Consider the following 16,663-nt stretch of genomic DNA (forward strand, 5'->3'; position numbering starts at 1 on the left):
TGTTACATAGTAAAGTGAATACCAGAACTACAAAGGCAGGAGGTATAAGTAAATTTTTATTAGGAAGGAAAGTTGTCAACTTAAATAGCAGCAAATGAAGAGTGAATAAGGAAACTCCTGTTGACATGCAAGATCTCCATCATATACAGGATACAGGAGGCCTTTTAATTTGTGACATCCAGCCCAGAAATGTCAAATGCTTTTCCATTTAATCTCATACTTCTGGATTCCTACCAAAAAAGAATACATTAAGAACATGGAAAAGTTGCTTACTGAAAAGGAAACCCTGGGAAAAAGAGAGGGAAAATAGAAATTAAGTTATGTAGAATACTCTTTAAATGATAATTAACTACATTTTCGTATCTTCAAAGTAATACAAAACACAATTACTTGCAGAACTGGTTCAGATTACTTAAATACCAGATACATTTTTAGTCCTCTATATAAGTGTTCAGAAGTTACTTATGTTTATGTGAAATGAAGCTATTAATAGTTTTCTACAGCAGTAACTGCACACCAGGAGGGCTAAGGCAAACACAAATCAAGGAATGGGTTTTTCCCAAAGCTACAGTGTGAGAAGACTATAAACATTTGATTCCATATACACATGAATGGGTTTCTTTGCTATAGAACATTCAAGAGGAATAAGAAATGGAAATGTGTACAAAGGTTTCTTGAGGGGGAGAAGGATTACACCCTGTATGCACTTAGTTTTCTAATCTCTTTTGCAACATCACAGTCTTCTCCTGCACTGTCTGCTGTCTATAATGTTAGGTTGTCTCTGAGCAACCTCATGATGAGGATGCTGTCCTTTTTTTTTTTTTTTTTTAGATTTTATTTATTCATGAGAGACAAAGAGAGGCAGAGACATAGGCAGAGGGAGAAGCGGCTCCCTACAGGGAGTCTGATGTGACACTCGATCCCAGGACCCCAGGATCACACCGTGAGCCGGAGATGGAGGCCCAACCACTGAGCCACCCAGGTGCCCTGAGGGTTGCTTTGGATGAGGCTTCATTTACTGTATCAAGTTCTGATGTGGCCTCATCAAAAGCCATTTTAACCAGTGTGTAGGCAAGCTTGGATTATTAAGTCTCTCATAGAGAAACACAGGGAAGTTAAGAGCCAGCTGCAGGAATATTGGGTGTGTAGGTTGTATCTCTTTCTTGCTTATATCAAAAACCTCTTGGTAAGCAACTTGGGAATTACCTATCATTTGTTTTTGATCTTGACCACTTGCACTTCAGCAACATACCAAAAGCAATCTTTCCTCATTTTTTGGTAGAAGACCTTACTCTAGATTAGTTGCATTGGCTGTTAAATACATAGCCAACAAATAACTTTTTACTAATTTTGATTACTGGATCCTGTTTATTCTTTGAGCTCAGCTGGTATTTGACTATTTCACTTCATGGTTGCTATTCTTTTCTACCCCATATTATGCATTTATTATATGCTTTAGGATAACATATGAGTGGTGTTAATTGACTCTAATTTTTTGAAAATTTCAGTGTTTATTGCTATCACGGATTTTTTTTTCTATCACGAAATTAATCTAGCTCATAGATCCCCTTCAAAAGAATGAAAATAGTGCTTCTATCCAGGATGTACCGACAGGGATTAATATCCTTACACCCTAAACAACTAAGTGGATTAAAGATATGAAACAACACTTCCTAAGACATTGCCATCAGGCAGCAAAAGTCTTTGATCCCTGAGTGACAGGAAATAAATTATGTGAGACTTAAGATTGCTCTAGCCTGGAGAGAGTTTTTAGGCATAGTGTAGGTCAGTAGAACCCAGGAGGAGCCACGAGATCTTCCTGAGTTGAAGAGAAGGAGCTGATAGGCTGTAGGGAGCCAAGGCAGCTAGAGGTCACAGGACAGAACATCAGAGAAAGAGTTACAGGAGAATTTTCAAGAATTCAGTTGAGTACTAATCAGTACATGCCTGTGAGGGAACTACTTGAGGCTAGGAAGAACCACTCAAAAGGAATTGAGGGAACAATATAATACTCCTACCTTACTACATTCAATACCAGGAATAGAGCTCTGAATCCATCAGAAAATCTTAATCACTGAGTGTCAGAGCATCTCCAACATTCTGGTTGTCATTTTTAGATGTTTGGGTTGGGTCTTTTATTCTGTCTTTACTGAAAATGTAGTCAACCTTTTTTTCTAGGTTCTAGAATATATGGGATTTATAACAACTTCTAATGTCCTAGTTTCCTAATCCTATCAACTATGTAATGTTTAGGCTGTTTTTGATTGATATTTTTACTCATTATGGCTCTGTTTTCTTTTCCTTATTCTTTTTTTTTAAACCTGCTTGGAAATCAATTGAAGCTTATCAGGCATGTAAAGGAAGAAGACATTGCAAATTTTACCTTGTGGGTGAGGATATTTTTGTATTCCTATAAATATTCTTGAAACTTTTTCTGGAATATATTGAAGTCACTTGTAAAGTGTTTGATCCTTTAAGATAGTGCTTTTAATCTTTGTTAAGTGGGACCATTTAATCTAATTGCCCCACTACTGAGGCAGAACCTTTCTTAGTACTTTACCTGATGCCCTGTGAATAATGACGTTTTCCATTTGGCTGGTCATCTGGTTACAGATGTTAAATTGAAGTTCCGGTTATTCCTTCAAGGTTTGTTTTTAAGTTCTGTTGGGATCATTAGAGAGTAAGTAGTCTTTACTCTAGGACTGATTTAGCGACGCCGAGGTCTCTACTTATTGCCCAGAATATACAAAGTCTTTCTCTGCTTTGATTGGGTGGAACCTCCATTGTTCCAAGCTCTGTTTGAACCTTGCAGTGTTCTTTTTTTTTTTCTTTAAACTCCTCAGCAGTTGTTTTCTGCCTGACCTCGTAGAATTTTACTCTTAAGTGTATGTAGATTAGTATTGAGTCAGAATCAAGTGAACCCCTACCTAGATGCTTAGAGCTTTTTTCTGCTTAACTCCTCCTCTCTGATACAGTATTCTGGTAATTCCTGTCACCTGTACTTTACTGAACTTATATCTTTGTCTTTTCGAATTAAGTAGTTTGCTGTGCTGTTTTGAATCTTCCTGCCTGCTGTAGTGTCTAGAGCATGTCTCTTGGCAGAAAGTCAAGATGTTCATGGGGCTTATCTAGCTTGTTTGCTTCTGTCAGGGAATGCAGATCTACACTAATTATTGTCCACTGTCTATAAACTGCTATGTCATATGTTTTGTCTAGTTTTGTAGTTGTTTACTGTCTGAGGGTAAATCTGGTACCCGTTACTCTGTAACAGTTAGAAGTATAAATCCTAAACTACTGGATTATTGTGAGAAGTTGGTAAAGACTTCTGGGTGAAGTTACAAGGAAGGAATAATGATGAACCATGGCTGATTTTTATAGTTAATGGCCGTTTAGGAATTGTTTATGGGCCCCTGGAGTAGTTGGCTCAGGCTTAGCAGTGGTCTGTCTTTTTATTTCTTTTTAAAGATTTTATTTATTTATTCATGAGAGGCAGAGAGACATAGGCAGAGGGAGAAGTAGGTTCCATACAGGGAGCCTGATGTGGGACTCGATCCTGGGACCTCGGGATCACACCCTGAGGCAGACGCTCAACTGCTGAGCCATCCAGGCACCCCTGGTTTGTCTTTTTCAACCAGATCTAGCAGATAAGATAATGTCAATAGAAATGCACTATACAAATGTACTTATTGTTTTTAGCTTAGAGTTTATTGAATGTTCTTACTAATAAACTGTACTGCCTCATAATAGACTTTTGACTTTTGGAATTTAAAATGAAAATAATTGGGTTACCTTTATGCTTAGAGGAGTTGGAGTGGGTGATGATACCTTCAGTATTGTTCCTAATTACCAAAAATTGGTTTCAGTAGGCTTTGATGTCATTGGAGAAAGACTGCTTCTCTCTGATCTCACTGATCTCATGTGAGATCCTAAATCTCACATTGTAACATTAGTAAAGTAATTGCCAAAAAAACCATATTTCTAAAGAACGTATTGTGTCGCTATATTATTCTTGGGTTTTTGTATTTAGGGACTTGCACATACATACTCAGTGAACATTTGGTTTGTGAATCTTTATTTATTTTTTACATTTGTTTTATTTAAGTTCAGTTTGCCAACATATAGTATAACACCCAGTGCTCATCCCATCAAGTGCCTTTCTCAGTGTCCATCACTCAGTTACCCCAACTCCCCGCCTACCTCTCCATCCACAACCCTTTGTTTCCCAGAGTTAGGAGTCTCTCATGGTTTATCTCCCTCTCTAATTTTTCCCACTCAGTTTTCCTCCTTTCCCTTATAATCTCTTTCACTATTTTGTATAATCCACATATGAGTGAAACCATATGATGATTGTCCTTCTCCAATTGACTTATTTCACTCAGGTTAATACCCTCCAGTTCCATTCATGTTGAAGCAAATGGTGGGTATTTGTCCTTTCTGATGGCTGAGTACTATTCCATTGTGTGTGTGTCTGTGTATAGTGTGTATATATACGGCATCTTCTTTATCCATTCATCTGTTGAAGGACATCGTGGCACGTTCCACAGTTTGGCTGTTGTGGACATTGCTGCTATGAACATTGGGGTGCTGGTGTCCCAGAGTTCACTACATCTGTATCTTTGGGGTAAATACCCAGTAGTACAATTTAACTTCTTGAGGAACCTCCACACTGTTTTCCAGAATGGCTGTACCAGTTTGCATTCCCACCAACAGTGCCAGAGGGTTCCCCCTACTCCACATCTTCTCCAACATTTGTTGTTTCCTGTCTTGTTGATTTTTTGCCATTCTTACTGGTGTGAGGTGGTATCTCATTGTGGTTTTGATTTGTATTTCCCTGATGGCAAGTGATGCAAGGGATTTTCTCATATGCTTGTTGGCCATGTCTGTGTCTTCCTCTGTGAAATTTCTGTTCATGTCTTCTGCCCGTTTCATGATTAGATTTTTTGTTGATGTGGAATCTTTATTAAGACTGTTCACTTGTCAGTCATATCATTAACTTTCTATATGTCAAACATAGTAGTAGATATGAGCGAGGTAAAATAAATAGGAGATAGAATTCCTTATTAGAAGATCATATGAGATATCACATGTATAAGGCAACAATATATTCTAGCAAAGATTAATGGAGTACAGAGTGATTATGTCAGCTTTCAGGGCGAAATGGAGGGGCTGGATTTTGAGAACATTGATGGATATACATTGATTCAGTAAGAGGATAAGGGAGGAAAAGTCCCTGTTCTGAAAAGAAGGAATGGTGTGTTGCAGGGTGATAGCTGAGACTGACAAAATTATTCTGTAGAAAACAAGCAAATTAAATTGGCTTGAATGGAATTCTCTGTAGGGCAGCCCAGGTGGCTTAGTGGTTTAGTGTTGCCTTCGGTCCAGGGCATGATCCTGGAGACCCAGGATCGAGTCCCACGTTGGGCTCCCTGCATGGAGCCTGCTGCTCCCTCTGCCTGTGCCTGTGTCTCTGCCTCTCTCTCCTGTGTCTCTCATGAATAAATAAATAAAAAAAAAAAAAAAAAAAAGAAGATAGTCAGAAATTAGGCCTGTAGAGCTGATTGGGGTGTGAGGAATGTAGAAGATTTTTTGCAATAGTCTGAAGAGAGAGACAATTCTGATTGCCCTATATGTTAAAAAGTAGAAAAATTAAAGAATTTTGTGTTCACTAAGTAAGTTTTATGGATGCTGACTTATTTTAAGATAAACTATGAAGCTAATTAATTAAGACACTGTTACTGTGTTTGATTGCAATAAAGTAAAAACCCATTCTTTATCGGGATTTGAAAAACACTACTTACAGAAGTGAACATATAAAAGTTTTACATGGGGGCACTTAGGTGGCTGAGTCAGTTAAATGTCTGCCTTTGGTTTGGGTCATGATCCCGGAGTCTTGGGATCAAGCCCTGAGTTAGGCTCCCTGCTTAGTAGGAAGCCTAATTCTCTGTCTGCCTCTGTTTTACGTGTTATGACGTACTATAAGGGGAAAAAAGGAATCTTTTAAATCGCAATAATAATTGAAGAATTTCTAACTGAACTTTGAGTAGGACTGAATTTCATTTGTTCGTTTGTTTGTTGTTCCAGGTTGCTGCTTTTGCTAAGAGAGCACCCATGACCCAGATGGTATGTTTTTCAAGATAAAGTGTTCTGTTGCCTTTATTGATTAACTAAACAAATTCAGGTTAATATATTTTGTGGATAGCACTTCCCTGTTCCAATTATAAGTTAATATCTTGAGCAGTGGATAATTTTGTGTTTAAAGCTATGTATGTATATGGTGGTGAATAGGAAAGACCAAATCACTCTGAACTCTATTGAATTATGTATTAAGTAACAGATTTTTTTCACACTACCTACTATGTATACTCTGTAGTGCATAAAATAAAAAAAGTGTTTTACTTCTGGTTTAATAATTAAAGTAGACTTTAAGGGGCTGGATAAAACAAGTTGTGGCTGAATATGGCATATTGTACTTTTGGTGTCAAAAATAAATAACTCCTTTTAGAATTTTTTGACATTTTTGTAGCTGACTTAAAGGTTTGATTTTTATCCAGATTTTAGTTGTATATCAAAATTATTATTTGTTTTTAGTGTTCAGTCTATGGATTTTGACAAATGTATATTCATCTCTAAATTCATTCATGTTGTCTCTTTGTAGTCAACTTCTCCCTCATCTCAACTCCTAGCAACCGCTGATCTGTTTTTTGTTCCTATAGTCTTCCTTTCTGTTATGTCATTTAAATAGAATCATTTAGTATGTAGCATTTAAAGTCTAGCTTCTTTCATTTAGCATAATGCATTTGGATTCATTCATGTTATATGTACTAGTAATTTGTTCTTCTTTTTATTGCTGAGCTGTATTCTACCATATGGGGATATACCATAGTTTATCTATTCACCACTTGATGGACATTTGGGGAGTTTCTAGTTTTTGGTGATTATTTCAGTCATACTTTTTTTCTTTTTTTTTCTTTTTTGGTGATAAAATACTTCTATATAACAATATTTATAAAACAAAATACGTAACATGAAATTTACCATCTTAGCCATTTTTAAGTGTACAGTTCAGTGGTATTAAGTACATTCACATTGTAATGCAGTCATACCATCCCTTCCTGTAACTCTTTTCATCTTGTAAAATTCAACTGTATACCTATTAAACAATAACAACCCATTCTCTATTCCCTCCAACTCCTGGCAAGCAGTGTATTGTACTTTCTATCTTTATGAATTTGACTCCAAGCAGTTCATATGAGAGGAGTAATACATAGCATTTATCTTTTTGTGACTGGGTTATTTCACTTAGCATAATGTCCTTGAGGTCCATCCATGTTGTAGCATAGCACAAGATTTCCTTTCTTTTTAAGGCTGAATAATATTCCATTGTATATTCCATATATCTATTCCATATATATATGTATACACACACACACACACACACACACACACACACACCTCATTTTGCTTATTTATATACTTACTGTTTGTTGGGTATAGGTTGTTTCCATAGTTTAGCTATTGTGAATAATGTGGCTATGAACATGAATGTAAAATATTTCTTCAACAGCTCATTTTCAGTTCTTTTGAGTATATATTCAGAAATGCAATTGCTAGATTATATGGTAATTCTATTTTTAATTTTTTGAGGAACCACCATACTTTTTTCCACAGTGGCTATACCATTTTATAGTCTCATCAGCAGTGCACAAAGGTTTCAGTTTCTCTACCTCCTTGCCAACAATTGTTATTTTCTATTTTTTGACAGTAGCCATCTTAACAGGTATGAAATTGTAGTTGTGTGTTTTTTTTTTTGTACTTTTGATTTGCATTTCCCTAATGATTGGTGCCATTGAACATCTTTTTATGGGCTTATTGGCCATTTGTATATCTTTTTTGGAACAATATCTATTTATGTCTTTTTTTCCAATTTTGAATTGAGTTGTTTTTTGTTGTTGAGGCTTAGGAGTTCTTTATATATTCTGGATAATCCTTATCCGATATATGATTTACAAATATTTTCTCCCAGTCTCTGTGTTGCTTTTTCACTCTGTGGGTGTTATCTTTTGATGCACAAAAGTTTTTCATGAAGTTGAGTTTGTCTATTTTTCCTTTCTTTTTCTTGCTCTGTCTTTAGTGTCATACCTAAGAAATCATTGGTAAATTAAGTGTCATGAGGCTTTTGTCCTATGTTTTCTTCTAAGAGTTTTATTATTTTAGGTCCTACATTAGATACTTGATCTACTTTGAGTTAATTTTTGTGTATATATTAGGTAAGAATTCAGTTTTCATTCTTTTGTGTGGATATTCAGTTTTCCTAGGACCACTTATTGAAAAGACTGTTCTTTTTTCCCTTTGAAGGTTATTGGCACTCTTGTCAAAAATCATTTGATCATATATGTGAAAGTTTGTTTCTAGGCTCCCTATTCCATTGGTCCATAGGTCTGTTTTTGTGGCAATACCGCACTATTTTTTTTCGTTGTTGTTTTTTGTTTGTTTTTAAAGATTTTATTCATTTATTTGAGAGAGAGAGAGAGACTGTATTCATACCCCTCACACAAGTGGGAGGGAGGGGCAGAGGGAGAGGGAGTAGCAGCGAACCCAAGGCAGGGCTGGATCCCAGGACCCTGGGATCATGACCGGAGCTGAAGGCAGATATTTAATCATAACTGAGCCACTCAGGTGCCCCAGCACCACACTGTTTATGTTACTGTAGTTTTATAGTAAAATTTGAAATCAGGAAGTGTGAGCCCTCTGGTTTTCCTGTTCTTTTTCAAGATTGTTTTGGCTCTTTGGGGTCCCTTGAGATTTCATGTGAATTTTAGGGTGGATTTTCCTATACAGCAAAAAATGTGATTAGGGTTTTGTTGCATTGAATCTGTTGATCTGTTTGGCTAGTATGACATTTTAACTATATTAAGTCTTCCAGTGTTACTAACATGGGATGTGGTTCCATTTATTTATGTCTTCTTTAATTTCTTTCATCAATGTTTTGTAGTTTTCATTGTAAAGTCTTTTGCCTTTTTGGTTAAGTTAATTTATAATTATTTTCTTTTTGATGCTGTTGTGAATGGAATTCTTTTGTAATTGTCTTTTCAGATTGTTTGTTGTGTGTAGAAATGCAGTTTGTTTTTGTATGTATGTTGATTTTATATCCTGCTACTTAGCTGAATTAATTTATTAGTACTAAGACCTTTTTTGTGGAGTCTTTAGGGTTTTCTTACATAGAAGATCATATTATCTGCAAATAGATAATTTTACTTTGTTCTTTTCAATTTGGATGCCTTGTATTTTTTTTTTCCTTGCCGAGTTGCTCTGGCTAGAGCTTCCAGTACTGTATTGAAAAGAAGCAGGGCAAGTGGGCTTCCTTTCCTTGTTCCTGATCTTAGAGGAATAGCTTTCAGTCTTTCACCATTGAGTATGATATTTGCTGGGGGTTTTTCACATATGACTTATATTGAGGTAATTTCCTTCTGTTCCATCATGAGAGGGTATTGAATTTTTTCAAATGCTTTTTTTTTTACATCAATTGAGATGATCATATGGGTTTTTCATTTTGTTGATGTAGCATATTACACTGATGAATTTTCATGTCTAATAATCCTTGCATTCCAGGAGTAAATCCCACTTGGTGATGGTGTGTAATCCTTTTAACATGCAGTTACACATTTAAAAAATATCATTCCATTAATAGAATATTTATCAGTAGAATTATCCTTAGTGTTTTATTAATATAATTTATTAATAGAATGTTATTTGTCATTATTAAAAAGATCACAATGATTTTACTATTGTTTTTTCGGGTTGGAGTTGCATTTCTTTTAAAAAATGGCATTAATACATAACCAAGGGCAGCCCTGGTGGCGCAGTGGTTTAGTGCTGCCTGCAGCCTGGGGTGTGATCCTGGAGACCTGGGATCGAGTCCCACATCGGGCTCCCTGCATGGAGCCTGCTTCTCCCTCTGCCTGTGTCTCTGCCTCTCTCTCTCTCTCTCTCTCTCTTTGGCTCTCATGAGTAAATAAATAAAATCTTAAAAAAATTTTAAAAAATACATAACCAAAAAAATTTTTAAACAGATCTTGTGGGTAGGAGAAGAGACCTGCAATTTATGGTTAATTTGAGTATGTAAAGGGAGGTGATACAAAATTGTTAGAAATGGGGAATATTGAATCTTGTGGCGTTTCCTGACTATTGAAAAATCACATTGCTTTCTTTAATATAGTACCAGATCAGTAATGTGTAGATAGGTCTGTATAGTTAACCTTCTTATGGTAGCTTTGAAACCTACCTATTTAGAAAAGTCAAGTAATTCTCTTATGTTAAAGATCATACTTATCCTTAAAGATGGCAAAGGTTGGGCATGGAAAGTCAATTTTAACTTTCTTGAAGGAATATTTGGGTTGAAAGTGATGGAAACTGTACTTTTGCCTTGGGGAAGTTGTGAACATACACAATTAGCTATGTTGTGATCTCAAAAAGGCTATTGAAAAAAAAAAGGCTATTGATTATTTATAAGGATTATCTAATTCTTTATGTGCTACAGAAATAAAGACATCTTGAGCAACATATACTCTGACTCAGAGAATGTTGCTTTAGATTCCAGCTCCTCAGGCTGGAGACTAAAAGAGTCTGCAACTTTGAACTGTTCTGTTGTTTCTGAATGTTTTAGATAAGTTACATGACTTTCATAGTATCTCTATAGATATAAGGGTACGCTTTATTGTGTTCTCAGGGAACATCTCCAAAATAAGCAAAACATTTTAGGCAGAGTCTCAGCATTTTAAAGATGTTCCCGAGAGAGCAGTTTTTTGGTCATTGGGTAAATGTAACACATGCTCAGAAGTCATGATTTCTTCAGATTTGAGCTATTCTTTTCATGTCGTATTAATTATATAAGTTATCTGGCATAACTTTTTAATATAGCATCAAAGACATAACTGAAAACCAAATATTAGGAAAGGGATGGACAGCTAGCATGTGGGAACACAAATTCCATTTGCCAAAGAGCATAGTATTAATTTTTTTTAAAGTTTTTTTTTTTCTTTGAGAGAGAGAGAGAGAACACATGTGCATGCACACTCACAAGTAAAGGGCAGGGTGGAGGGAGAGGGAGAATCTTAAGCAGACTCCATGCTCAGTGTGAACCTGAAACATTATATTATTATTATTATTCTTTTAAAGATTTATTTATTTATTCATGAGTGACACAGAGAGAGGCAGAGACATAGGCAGAGGGAGAAGCAGGCTCCATGCAGGAGGCTCGATGTGGGACTTGATTCCGGAACTCCGGGATCACGCCCTGAGCCAAGGGCAGACACTCAACTGCTGAGCCACCCAGGCATCCCATGAGACATATTAGTTTTATATGTACAGCGTAATGATTCAACAATTATATGTTATGTAATGGTTACTACAGTAAATGTGATTATTTTCTTTCACCATACAAATGTATCACAATATTACTGACTGCATTCCCCATCCTGTGACTTATTCATTTTATAACTGAAAATTTGTACCTCTTAATCCCCTTCATCCATTTTGTCTATCCCCCTACCTCTCTGGCAACTACCAGTTTGTTCTGTTTTTATGAGTCTTGTTTCTTTTGTCTGTTTTGTTTTTTAGATTCTGTATATGAGTGAAATCATATGGTACTTGTCTTTTTCCATCTGACTCATTTCACTTAGCATAGTACTCTCCATCCGTTTCATGAATGGCAAGATTTCATTATTTTTTAATGGCTGAGTAATATTCATTATCTTTATCCATTCATCTGTCAGTGGACATTTATGTTACTTCCATATCTTGGCTAATGCTGCAGTAAACATATGGGTGCATGTATCTTTTCAAATTAGAGTGTTTGTTTTTTATGGATAAATACCCAAAAAGTGGAATTGCTGTGTTGTATGGTATTTCTATTTTAATTTTTTGAGAAAACTCCATATTGTTTTTCATAGTGGCTGTACCAATTTACAATTCCACCAACAGGCACAAGGGTTCCCTTTTCTCCATATCCTTGTCAACACCTGTTATTTCTTTCTTTCTTTTTTTTTTTTGATACTAGCCATTCTATTCTGACTGGTATAAGGTGGTATCTCAATGTGATTTTGATTTGCATTTCTCTGATGACTAGTGATATTCATGTTTCTGTTGACTGTGTATATATTCTTTGAGGTCTTCTGCCCATTTTTTAATTGGATTGTTTTTTTTGGTGTTGAATTGTATGAGTTCTTTATATGTTTTGGTATTAGCCCCTTATTAGATTTTTCATTTGTAAGTATCTTCTCTCATTCTGCTTTTTCATTTTGTTGATAGTTTTTCTTTCTTTCTTTCTTTCTTTCTTTCTTTCTTTCTTTCTTTCTTTCTTTCTTTCTTTTTCTTTTTCTTTTTCTTTTTCTTTTTCTTTTTCTTTTTCTTTTCCTTTTCCTTTTCCTTTTCCTTTTCCTTTTCCTTTTTCTTTTTCTTCTTTTTCTTTTTCTTTTTCTTTTTCTTTTTCTTTTTCTTCTATTTTCCCTCTGTGCAAAAGCTTTTTGGTTTGATGTAATCCCAATTGTTTATTTTTGCTTTTGTTTTACTTGCCTGGGGAGACCTATCCAGAAAAATATCACTAAGATCAATGTCCAAGAGATCATTGCCTATTTTTTTCTTTCTTAAGTTTTATGATTTCAGGTATTACATTGAGATCTTTAATCCATTTTGAGTTTATTTTTTGTGTATGGTGTAAGAAAGTGATGTAGTTTCTTCTTTTTTTTTTTTTGCAAGCCACTGTCTAGTTTTCCCAACACCATTTATTGAAGAGAGGATCTTTTCCCCATTGCCTATCTTGCCTCCTTTGTCATAGATTAATTGACCATTTAAGCATATGTTTATTTCTGGGGTCTCCATTCTGTTCCATTGATGTATCTCTTTTTGGGCCAGTACCATATTGTTTTGATTTGTAAACTGCAGTTTTGTAGGATAGTGTGAAATCTGAATTGTGATACCTCCAGCTTTGTTAAATTGCTCAATTTAAAATTGCTTACACAACTCAGTTTTTAATTTCTTTTTCATTTGACTTTAAGTTAGAACAGGTCACTATTGAAATGGTATGAGATATGATCTCAGTTTTCAAACAGATGCATAAAAAATGCTGATGTTTAAATATAGCTAGAGAAGTCTAACAAATAATTTTTTAAACTATCTCAAAACACTTTTATGTAGATTAATTTAAAACTATAAAATTTAAATGAGACCTCTAGTTTCACAAATACTTAAGTATGGACCTTAGTTTTTTTTATTTAAACCCTAAGCACCCTAAAATAATGTATTATATTCTGCTCTGGATTTCACTAATAAACATGTTTATAGGTATAATTAGCAAAGTTTAGAACTACCAGTTTCCTTTTTTCTCATGAGCACTACCAAGCCTAGAATATTAGCAAAAAAAAAAACAAACAAAAAAACAACCAACCAAACAAACAAAAAACTTGTTCAAGATACTATTTTAGAAATGTGACATTTTAAAATAACATATAAGTATTTACTTTTGGATATTTGATATATAGACATATAAAGAGATTGTGACTCTTGTGATTGTAGTTATACAGAAAGTTCACCTCTTTGCTCTAATTTTTTCTCTTGTAAATCTTCTATTCATTGTATTATGCTAATTTCATTCTGATTTCCTAAGAATTTCTAGCCCTTTAGGACAAAGGGAGACACCTATTTGAAGGTAATTCTGCATGAATCTTTTTTTTTTTTTCCTTTTTTCTGCATGAATCTTTTGTGTTTCTGCCCATATTCTGAGCAGAAGCATTGATAGCTTTTGTTTGGGGCTGTCTTTTCAAGGAAATTTGTATAGCAAACAGCCTATGAAGATAGAAACAGTGTTTTCCTAAGGACAGGTTACAGATTTCTGTGCTGTCCAGGATACTCAAGATAATCCCTTTAGGGAAAAGATAGGGCACATTTGCTTGTAAACCAGAGTAGGGTTTCATAAGTAAGCTCAATTTTCTTTTCCTGTAATGCAACCTACTGTGTATGCAGGCATCACTGGCTCACCTTGTGTTGCCTTTTAAGAATTAGAGCTTGGGGAACCAGTGCAAATGATGATACTCTGGCTACTGCTATTATTTTGAGTACTAAACTATTCTTTGTCTCTGACCCAGGAGTGTCATAACTTCTGTTAGGATTATCTTATGCTGACTTGCCAATATCACTAACACAACCTATTGATAAAATAAAGCTGAGTTTATTGCTTATTGCTGTGAAGGAGAATACCACCTTAAAAAAGCCTTGTGGTATCTTAGAAGGGCAAAGCCAAGGTCAAAATTTGAGAATTTGAAGTTTGGTTTGAGTCTTAAGTGGTGGTGATGGGGCTTGCTTAGAATTGAATATTGTAATAGTTTAGAATTGGTGGAAACAGAAAGGCAAGGATTTGAAAATTGTTGATGCTTCCTATTGAAGAGTTGATGGGTCTTTCCTGAAGCTTCTGTAATGAACAATCAAATTTATATTTATGCAAGAATCTCCTGGAATAGTAGAATTATGCTAATGAGGACATTGGAGTAATAAGTCTTGTGTTTTTTTTTTTTTTTTAAGATTTTATTTATTTATTCATGAGAGACAGACAGAGGCAGAGACATAGGCAGAGGGAGAAGCAGGCTCCATGCAGGGAGCCCAATATGGGACTCAATCCAGGGACTACAGGATCACGCTCTGGGCAGAAGGCGGGCGCTCAACTGCTGAGCCACCCAGGTGTCCCCAAATCTTGTTATTATATACCAGAAGATGTGTGTGTAGGTATATTAGCTTCTTAGGGTTGCTATAATAAATCACATACTTCTTGCTTAAAATTATAGGCTCTAGGGAAGAATTCTTTCTTCTCTCTTCTAACTTCTGGTGTTTACAAGCAGTCCTTAGTGTTTTTTGGTTTGTGGCAATATAATTCTAATCTCTACCTCCATCTTCATATGGTGGTCTTCCCTCTGTATCTGTATCCAAGTTTCCCTCTTCTTATAAGGACGCTAGTCACTAGATTAGGGCTCACCTTAATCCACTGTAAACTCATGCTACCTTGATTATATCTGCAAAGACCCTATTTCCAAGTAAGGTCATGTTGACAGTTAATGTATTTTAGGGGGACAGTATTCAACCCAGTGCAAGGATACAAGGAAGTATGTGGTTTCAGTCTTCAGTATCTCAGTTGTGTGTGGCTAGATGATGATGTTTCTCAGTATCCATGACTGTGGCAGGCTGATTGCTTAGCTAGCATGTAGGATAAAATCACAGGCTCTTCAGAGTTCTTGGCAACAGGATGATGTAGTGGAAAGAATACCAGTATAGAAATCAAGTTGCCTTAGATCTAGTTTGTACTCTACTATTAACTAGCTTGAGAAAGTTACTGTCTTCTCAAGGTAGTAGTTTCTCAATAAGTAAAATGGAAGAGGAATGGACCAAATGATCTGTAAGGGCCTTTCTAGGTTTCAGATTCTGAAGTTTGGTAATTGTTGAGTGTCTGCTATATACTATATTGATAGTAGTTTTGTTAGAGTGACAAAAAAATGAAATAGAGAATGCTTTAAGTGCTGGTATGATAGATTCTGACTTGTGAATGTAGTCTTATTTATGTTTTATTTACTTGGGTGAAGATCAGTCATGAAGATGTTAGGTAAACATGGCGTTAGTCTTGATCTCTCTGACTTAACCATATTTTGTTTTTCAATTCGAATAGTATATTTGGAGTGGAGACATTCTTCAGGTTAGTTAATTCACTTGAAGTTAAAAAAATGTGTTGTTGCTGTTCTTTTTCAGCTGAGTTCAGAAAATGAAATAACCTTTTCTGAAGTGAGGATGAGAGAGTAGCTCTCCCTTCATTGCCTACATTTGTCTATCATAATACTCCTTCAGTCAAGGGATCTGAGAAACATTCTTAATAGAGTGATAATAGTCTAGTGAGGCAAAGCATGGTGCTGAGTTCTTCTTCCATTGGATTTTCCTTATATTTTTGAATAGCTCACTGCACTATTGTTTGAATTCTTCCTTTGAATAATATTGAAAATACATAATGATTACTTCATAGACATACTGTGGATACTTAAGAGGAAATTTTTTGGTAATACTTAACTAAAACCACCTGTGGTTCTGTCTACGCTTTTTCAAGATACAAATTAATAATGTCTATGTATTGGTGGTAGGTATAAATGTCAGTTGAACCAACATCTTTGGATTTGCACGAAAGTGACTGAAGTGGAAGAAAATGGATTTTTGGTTTATTCCATACAGTCCAGTTTTAAACCCATCTTATAGGGAAACCCTGGAATGCTTGAACTTAAGGATCTACCGACATATAGCTCTTCAATAACAGACAAGTTTTCCCAGGCCCCTGTTTTCAGGGTGGGTATTTGGGTGATTCAGAGAGGATCACTAGATACTCCAACAAAGGTGATTTATTTAAATTTTGGAAGACATATTAGAATATAACATTTGCAGTAACACTGTAGCAATACTTGAAATAAAATACGTTAAAAAATATGTTAAAAAAGAGGTGCCTCAATGGGTCTGTCCATTAGTGCCCTTAGTGTATTTACCTTAGCTATTTTAAAATTCAGTGATAACCTCTGCTGTACCTGAGTCTGGTTTTGAAGCTTGCTTTGTGTCTTCAGATTATAGTTTTTGTTTTTACAGTGTTTTG

At 35.3% G+C, this 16,663-nt stretch overlaps 1 protein-coding gene and 1 long non-coding RNA gene across 13 annotated transcripts in view; one reads left to right on the plus strand and one right to left on the minus strand.

The window, feature by feature from the left end:
• FUT8 (fucosyltransferase 8) overlaps positions 1 to 16,663 on the plus strand; it is a 301,142-nt gene that overhangs the window by 42,383 nt on the left and 242,096 nt on the right. For 8 of the 12 annotated variants that reach the window (XM_072838946.1, XM_072838950.1, XM_072838951.1 and 5 more), the window contains exon 2: positions 6,082 to 6,120. The exons of 2 other annotated variants lie outside the window; for them this stretch is intronic. The gene's annotated coding sequence lies outside the window, so the exon portion shown is untranslated. Of the gene's footprint in view, positions 1 to 2,360; positions 2,391 to 6,081; positions 6,121 to 16,663 lie in introns of those variants that run through there. 2 more of the 12 variants (XM_072838947.1, XM_072838955.1) reach the window with 2 other exon arrangements.
• Positions 39 to 2,866, minus strand: LOC140640110 (uncharacterized). Its single transcript, XR_012036756.1, has 2 exons — positions 2,561 to 2,866; positions 39 to 230 (listed from the first exon to the last, which is right to left on the minus strand). It is a non-coding gene; the product is annotated as an uncharacterized lncRNA (long non-coding RNA).

Source organism: Canis lupus, chromosome 9, assembly GCF_048164855.1.
Source record: "Canis lupus baileyi chromosome 9, mCanLup2.hap1, whole genome shotgun sequence".
Classification (NCBI taxonomy): Eukaryota; Metazoa; Chordata; class Mammalia; order Carnivora; family Canidae; genus Canis; species Canis lupus.